Below are 9,263 nucleotides of genomic sequence, written 5' to 3'. Positions count from 1 at the left end.
TTTTACAAGTGCGTCTTTGTCTGATATATTTATAGTTAAAAGGGAATCATTACATCGTAACAAGTAAGAGGAATCATTCAAGCAAATTGCCGAACTGATAGCCCATCCTTTCGTTGGCGTATAATACAAGTGTGTTTTTGTCTGATATATTTATAGTTAAAAGGGAACCATTATATCCTCCTATGTAAGAGGAATCATTCACGGAAATTGCTGAATTGATATCCCATCATTTCGATGGCGTATTATATAAATGTTTCCTATGAATGTGTACAGTTTTCATTATGTAGAGATTTGTGCCTGCTCGTAGTCTCCAGTTTGTCTCTTGATTTTACTGATTTAATTAAGAAATTTTGTCATAAGTGAATTTAGGAATTTGAGGCTTGGCGGAAGACAAAAGGTGCGCTAGTGTCTATAGAGATCTAGTAAGGAAATGAATCAGTTACAGAATTGTGGGTAGACATTTTTGTCATAAGAATATTCCATTGACTGCAGTAAAAAAAAAAAGACGTGAACTGTATCGATTTAATGGATATTCTATTATTGTATTACTTTTTCTTTATTATTGTCTTTATTTTGTCATATGATATGTATATGATTACAGCCATTTTGTTGCAATTTTACGTGCCATGTATGTGCTTTTACGTTGTCTTTTCTAAATGGTCAGATTCCATTAGCTTTCCAATAGACAATGTAAAATCTAGCAGTACGCAGCTCATCTGTATCAAACAGAAGGCACATACACAGGTAGATATGTCGGTGTCTTCACTAAGCCACTTTCACATTACACAACATATCATTTTCATTTTTATTGTTCTGCTTTCTCATACCAATGAGTCTCATGCTCTTTTAGTAAGGACTAGAGATGAATGAGTAGTATTCAATCAAGTAGGTATTCGATCAAATACTACGGTATTCGAAATACCCGTATTCAATCGAATACTACTAGCTATTCGCAGTAAATATTTGATTCAGAACCAGCGTTGATTGGCCGAATGCTATACATTGTACAGCATTCGGCAAATCAACGCTGGTTCTGCAGCAGGCTTGTCCTTGCTAGTCAGGAGAGCTGGCAGCTTGCTGTTACGAGGGAGCTTACTTTTTCCTCATAGGAATGCATTGACCAGCATTGATTGGCCAGTGTACAGCGTTCAGCCAATAAACGCTGGTTCTGCCGGAGGCTTGTCTGTGAGGAGGTGGAGTCTAAGATCGGACCACAGCAGTCTCCATCGGACCACAGCATTTTTTTCCCATAGACTATAATGGGATTCGATATTTGATTGCGTAGTCGAATATTGAGGCTCTACACTCATCTTTAGTAAGGACCACTATCAATTCTTTGGAATATGGAGGATAAGCTTGTTGGATACAGATGGAACTTCCTGTAACCATTGCAGTAAAGGTATGCAGATGGTTTGCAGGCAACCTGATAGTGCAATCTGCAGAGTATGATAATGTGGGAAAGGACTTCAAGAAACAAAATAAACACGCAGTTACTGCTAAGGTGCCCAGACACATAAAAGTAAAACTTTATTACTAGCTATTTATTATCTGGTAATTTATTTACTAGCTAAGCTTTCGTTCACATCTGCTTTTGTATTCTGTCCGGGGGAGATTCTGGGGAGACCCCCTGACTGGAATACAAACGCAATTGCAACCGCTGTGCTGTTAAAGTACACGGACCCCATAGACTATAATGGGGCCTGTGTGCTTGCCACGCACTGCCTGCACGAATCTTGTGGACAGGAAAGTAGATGGTGAACTACTTTCCTGTCCACACGATGCCTGCGGAGATCTGGTGGTAAGCACACGGACCCCATTATAGTCTATGGGGTCCATGCGCTTTTACTGCACTTGGTATTCCGTTTGGTGGGTCCCCATGCGGACTCCCCCAGACGGAATCCAAACGCAGATGTGAACGAACCCTAACTGCGTATGGTGGAATCTCAACCAAAGAAGTGTTGGACATGTTTATTTTCAACATACCTGATCCTCCGTTCACATTGGTTTATCCCACTATCTTCATTAAGCGCTTGTGTTTGCTCTGTCCATAGGGAAGCGTTCAGACATCATCTGCTGAAAATGTATAGCTAGTTTTCGACTTCAGGTTCTCATACGCCTTCAATAGCTCTCGGCCAAACACTAATTCAGATGACAGCTGCTCCTCTTACCTTCCCCCCACACACATACAGACACTTGAGTGTGCATGTGTTGCTAATAGAGGAGGGGATTAAACTGATGCCAATGCTGACATTCAACTTGATTGACCCTCCTTTACTTTGACATAATTCGTCAAGGAGTAACAGTAGCTTCCCAGGCATGTAAAATAGTCCTCTAATCCCAGACTCGCTCTGACTCTTCGTTCACATCTGTGTTGGTATTTTGTCCGGGAATACCGAACGCAACTGCAAGTGCTGTGTAGTAAAAGCACACAGACCCCATAGACTATAATGGGGTCCATGTGCTGACGGCACGCTGCCCGCACGAATCGTGCGGACAGGAAAGTAATTGTGAATTATTTTCCTGTCCGCATGATCCCTGCGGAGATCTGGTGGCAAGCACATGGACCCCATTATAAACTATGGGGTCCGTGTGCTTTCACTGGCACATTGCTTGCAGTTGCATTCAGTATTCCATTTGGGGGGTCCTCATGCGGACTACCCTGGACGGAATACCAACGTAGATGTGAACGAGGCCTTACATGTCGGAACACCTTTACTTAGGTCTGTGCCCAACCTTTAACAGTTCTACATGGATAGGTACACAACATGGTAGGTAGCTTTGAAAACACATTGCACTTAGAGATGAGTGAACACTGTTCGGATCAGCCGATAAGAACAGCATGCACCCATAGAAATGAATGGAAGCACCTGTGACGCCGGCCGGACGCCGGCAAAGTCAGCGTCACAGGTGCTTCCATTCATTTCTATGGGTGCGTGCTGTTCGGATTGGCTGATCCGAACAGTGTTCGCTCATCTCTAAGTGCACTGCTTATCTTGTCCCTGACATATAGGTTGCATTGTTGCTGCATTCATAAGCCTTTTGACTTTGGAGCTAAATTCTCTATGGACTTGCTCTGTTGCTTTGCATTCTGAGAGCTGATATCTTTACATTAGAGACTACACAGTAATCGGATGCGGAGAAATCTATGTTAAATAAGAACTAGCAGAATAGTGAATTGAGCTCTGGGCTATAGCACAGTATATAACTCAGTGCAACATATATAAAGCAATGCATATGCAGTGTAATAACTTTATACAAATTCTACAGAGGTATCAGCTGTAAAAAGGTGCCCATGGGTGGACAAACCATTAAAAGTCATTCGCACTAAAGTAATTCACCAAAGATTTCATAGATACAAAGTTGGTATTGTAGCTACTATAGTAAGTATTTGTAAGGTTAGGTAGATTACAGTGAATGACAGCGCACCAGATATGTCTTTTACTATGGCCGATTATTGTAGAATGTGATATGTATCACTTTTTTTTTTCTTTTTGCAGTATTTCCTATTTTATTCTGAATAACGTCTATGAACAAAGATACATCATTAACTTCTGAATGAACACTAGCTATGAATATGTTATAGATGTGTATGTTGTACGTCTGTGAAGGTTTTCTATTAAAATTCTATATTCCCAATGTGACTCCCATTGAGTACAATGATGAAGAAATCAAATTCTTTCAGTGTTCTGGTCTGACATTGAGCTCTTTACATCAGAGGACAACTATTTTAATGTGATGGAAAAACAAAGCCCATACCGTGTTATTATCGTAGCGAGCACAGTTAGTATCTAATAATACGGACGGAACAGAGTTTGCATGTATTCTTAGTAGATATCTGGCTTCAATGATACTTGTAGGACAGCATTGAGTTACCTTGTAAAAAAACAAGTCTATTCAATATAGGTTCTATAGGAGTTCATGTAAGCAGGTTTTAGCCTTTCGTTAGCATATCCCAAAATACAATATACAGTACTATGTATTGTACTTGGGAAATCCCATAAACATAAATCCCATAAAACACTACAAAATGTGAGAAATGCAATGTAATGACCCCTACTATGAGGCAGGTGACCAGGGGGATAGATGTGGAGCGGCAGTAAACCAATGGGAGGAAAAAGTAAGAAAAGATCATTGGAAATTGAGTTAAGTGAGCTCCGCTCCATCCCGCACAATAGTCAAACATTTAAAGCCGAGAAAATAACCTGTGGTCCTGTAAGAAAAGGAAAAGGCATGGTGAAACATAAGGACAATGGAATACACGGCACAGTCAGAGAGGGCAGTAGAGCTACAAGAGATCCCCAAGGATTGCCCTCCAGGCGAGGGTTCTGAGAGCCACTGTATTAGACCTCTGTGGATGCCACATCAGGGGTGGAGGCAGAAGTGGAGTAGAAAGTTCCCAGTCGGTCAGTTCGAGTAAAGGGATTTCCAGGAGATCGCAGAAGGAGGTTAGATCCACGTAGGAATGAAGTATGGCAAAGCGTTCATCATTGCGGATAATGAGAGCAAACAGGAAGCCCAAGGGGGATCTGATGGTTACGACAAACTTGGTGGTAAATCTGCAGGTTAGTCAAAGTCTCTGAGCCTCCAAACCTTATTCATGATAGCTTCCTTCAAAGTGAAGTCGTGAATACAGCAAATAATATCATGTGGAGCGGAGGGACGTTTAGGGCGAGGGGCGCGAGGAGCTCTGTCCAATTTGATTTTATAAGTCGAGGGTTTCTCATAGATAGAGTTGAATATGAATTCCATAGTAGAGTACCAATCCTTATAGTGAGTGATCTCTGGGAGGCCTTTAATGCAGATGTTATTGTGCTGGCCCCTATTATCAAGATCCTCCAGGTGGTGTTGCGTATGAAGACTGGTCAGCAGCAGTACCATGGAGACACGTAATATAAGCCCTGGTATGGTGATGGTCATACTCTAGAAGCTATGGAGTGCCAATCTTAGCACAGGACTGAGATCTCTGCGTGGAATGTCTCTGTGACTAATGCAACGAGGGATTTGAAATCCCACTTTGTGGGCAGATGAGAAAATAAATCTGACCATGGCAGTGGTGTTGGAAAAATGCTAGGAGCACAGTCCTGAGAACTTGGTGGAGGGTGAAGTTGCTGGGGAATAGTGGTTACTCAGCATATGGGGCGTTTGTGCAGAGGGAACCCCAGAATCAGAGTTCTCTGAATCAATGTCCCCTTCAGTTTGAGTGGCTGGGGAGTAGCAACAGAAGGCAGGAGAAGGGGTTGTGTTGAAACAAGCACATTATTTGGCAGGGAGACATGGTGTGCAGGAGGAAAGGCACTAACTTAGGGAGCTATGGAGAGGTCCGAGGAGTGGGAGCTGGAAGCAACAGGTGGTCCAGAGGCCGAAAGAGAAGGTGATGCCAGCGGTAATCCACCTGATTGAGGAGTTGTTAATAGTTTCCGGGATGGAGGAGTCCGCGGATACCCAGGAGCTAACTAGGTGCACGTGGGAGCAGTGCTCTGACTGAGATAGAAAGTGCAGGCAGGGAGACCCAGTCCGGCAGGGAGGGTGGTGGAGCCAAATATCCCTCAATGGTGGCCCATTCAGGTCAATCGGGGGGCCAGGAGGCACCTTTTTAACAATTCTTTTGCCCATGGCAATGAATGGAGCAGTCTGAAGGTCCACAGGCGTCGATGGGGAAATGGAGCAGGAGAGCTGTGCATCTCACTCCATCCGAGGTCAGGCCACAGCCCTGGGCTGTAGTATACTAAGGACACCTTTTCAGTGGTGCAAAATTTTCACTACCCTCCACACAGCAAATGGGTCCTGCCCATTTGAAAGAATCATTGCACTGCCCTTGTATCAGAAAATGCAATGATTCAGCAGCAAATGCTTAAAGTGACACAAAATAGTCAGTGCAGCAAACATTTAACATCAAAAAGGTTTGATCTGACTATTAGGGGAGATGAGGAACAGTATTATTTTTTAATATCGATACCCATTCCCGTTCTCAGGGAAATTTCTTAAAGCCACAGTATAAGATTTGCATATAATAAAACAATAATAGACACAATCATGAACAATGGACACTGTTCACAGCCCAATGTAAATTGTATTTCCAAACAACACAAGAGTCATTTGGTTTCTCGGAAATAATGAAAGCGATGAAAGACGTCTTAAGTACTTGCAAGCCCTTAGTGGACATGCCATTTCATGGCACTGTTCTGTAGTCAAAACAAAACTAGAACAATGGAGTCCATGATTTTAAGTGACTTTCAATCTAGAATTACACAGTTATGAAATGTCAAGGTCTACATACTTAAAAAAAAAAAAAAAAAACATCATTTATGGTATACAATACATATCTAAAATAGTGGAAATGTAGAAGCAGCTGCAATGCAGAGCAAATGGCAGAACTGACACTTGGCGTGTTCTTACAGTTGCCAATGGATACATATGTCTGAGCGCGTGAGTCAGCAATGCCAAAGATTAAAAATGTCAAATTTTGAGTAGCAAACTTTGTACATTACATCAAAACAGTCGTTCTCTTCCTTCACCCAAAGTGTTTATTATGTAAGTCAGGGTCAGGCAAGCTGTTCAAATGTCAGTACTAATTTAATGAGTACATTAAAGTAAACTATCATGACAGACTGATCCGAAGCCAGATTCCAAGGAGATGAATTTCATCGGGAAAAAAACAAGTTTAGATGAGAAATATCATCTAGTCTATCTACTCATCATAGGATTACATTGACTTACACTGTTCCACAATAACTCTTATAACAATTTATTACTAATTAAATATGGCCTGATAGTTATCTCATTTGAAATTATAGACAATATCAATCCAACTAAACTAATAACACATAGTTGTGTGGTTATTGACCATGAGGAGAAAACATTCGCAGTGCAAAGAGAAAAAAGGAAGTGAACCTCTCCATTAATGAATTTGCAAGAGATGATTTAGTTAAAGAGATGAGTTTAGTCTTAGCATCAATGTTGTTTTGCCTATCAAATAAAGGCACACAAAGCCTGGTTACAGACTAATCCGTTCTTTTCAAGAAAAATTGGCGCATGCGAACCATGTTTCCATGTAAACAACTTTCAAAAGGCCTCAGAAGTATTATATAGAGACAGTGGCATAACTAAGAATGGTGGGGCCCCATGGCGAACTTTTGACATGGGATCCCCCCTCCCCCGACACTGAAGAACTCGACCAAGCCCCTCCTATGCATTCCTGCACGCTCTATTATGCCCCATAGTGGCCCGTCCACACACTATTATGTCCCTCAGAGTCCCCTGCACACAGTATTATGTCCCTCAGTGGCCCCTCCACACAGTATTATCCCCCATAGTGGCACCTGCACACAGTATTATCCCCCATAGTGGCCTCTGCACACAGTATTATCCCCCATAGTGGCCCCTGCACACAGTATTATCCCCCATAGTGGTGCCTGCAAACAGTATTATGTCCCTTAGAGGCCCCTGCACACACTATTATGTCCCTCAGTGGCTCCTACAGGACTAAATACTGTCACATCACCCACAGACCACTATACCAGGACAATTGTGGATAAAAAGTCTTCATTATTATTACCCCCATATGTCTTACATATTAATAACTCTTATGGTGAGGCACACAGGGGTTAATGTGAGGGACATGATGGGGTTAATTAGTATTAATATGAGGCACATGGAGTTGCTAAAACAAAGCTAATAACCCCAAATGCCTGATATTACTAAACATAGTAACCCCAGTATGTCCTGTGTACCTGTGTTTTCTTTTTTTAGTTTCACTTACCTGGAGTTTCTTCTGCTGCTTCTCTTGTCTGCAGGATGGCAGGAGCTCGGCAGGGGGCCATTTTCTATATAGGGATAAGCCCCGCCTCCCGGGCTCTCCTCAGCCCTCTCATTGGTGGACAGAGGACAGCCAGAGAAAGGGAGGGGAGGGGGAGAGAAAGCGTCCTGAGAGCGTTGAGTGGAGCCAGATCTGCAGCTCCTGCATCGACTCCTGTGTATCAGCCGTTGCTGCAGCTTCGGACATATACTTTCCCTATATTAATGCTGGGGCCCTGGGCAATAGCCAAGTTTGCCCTACCTAACGCCGGCCCTGCTTACCTCTCCCGGGCCGCCGATCATTATACTCAGGGCTCCGAAAAGACCCCCGAGTATAATGATAGCAATGTTAGCGGCTGTCACCGGGCTCCTAATGTCCCGAGCCCTATGGCAGCGGCTACTACGGTAGTTACGCCACTGTATAGAGATGTAAACACCAAGTCACTGAAGGTTAAAGGGGTTGGCCCATCTCAAGGATCCTATCTATACTGATAGCTTATGCGGATTTAACACTTTTCCTAAATACATTGCTTCAGCAAAACTGCTTTGTTTGGCCACTATCTGAGATTATTCACTTCATTGTTTACACTGTGTTTCCATAACCACGGACCTGGAAATGATCTTATCTCTCCGCCCAGGACAAGTGATGTAGCTCCCTGCTCTCAGGAAGGGGAGGGGGACCTGAGTGCTCCATGCTTGTATTTCTGAGCTCTTTATCTCTCCGTCCAGGACAAGTGACGTAGCTCACTGTTCTCAGGAGAGAGGGAGAGCTGAGTGCTTGGAATGAGCTGCTATTTCTAAGCTGTTTATCTCCCTCTTCCAGTTATCAGGTCGGCTAATTGAATTTTGCTGATATGAGCTGAGACAGGGAGTCTGTTACCTATGTATGTAGCACAGACCTAAAACTGAGTTTATTGCAAACTGACTCTTGGTCCTGTAGCATGTAAGTTTGTGATACTCATCACCTATGAAATCCAGCTCTGCTACATCAGCTTCATATTCTGCATCTTCCAGTGATACTGTGCTAATTTATTTACAACCATCCTTCATTAATGACTGCAAACATATACCGCTATGAAGAAAGCTAGCAGAGCAAGTGAAACCCCACCCACCAATTTACCGAGAAAACCAGGAAGTGAACAGAGCATACAACCTGCAAGTTGGTGAACAGGCGAGTTGGGGATACCCCTTTAACAGGCTTCCCCTTACAGTAAGCTAGAGACATCTACATTTCCCCACACTGTTCTCTAACATCAGTGGTTAAATACTAACTAGCGGTTAACTATACATAGCCATGACCAAGATACAGCAGGTCCATGATTATACACTGCCAGGAGAACTGCAGTTTTAACTATTAAATATTTAAGAAATTGACTGCAATTTCTGCATATAATGGCATGACAATTGTCACGACCCGAAGACTTGTATAAAAATTGTGTGCTTTTCTGGTGGTGTTTGGTTGGGGTTTT

The sequence above is a fragment of the Leptodactylus fuscus genome, chromosome 10 (assembly GCF_031893055.1).
Source record: "Leptodactylus fuscus isolate aLepFus1 chromosome 10, aLepFus1.hap2, whole genome shotgun sequence".
Taxonomy (NCBI): domain Eukaryota; kingdom Metazoa; phylum Chordata; class Amphibia; order Anura; family Leptodactylidae; genus Leptodactylus; species Leptodactylus fuscus.
The sequence above is the reverse complement of the archived record's forward strand: the minus strand, read 5'-3'. Positions refer to the sequence as shown.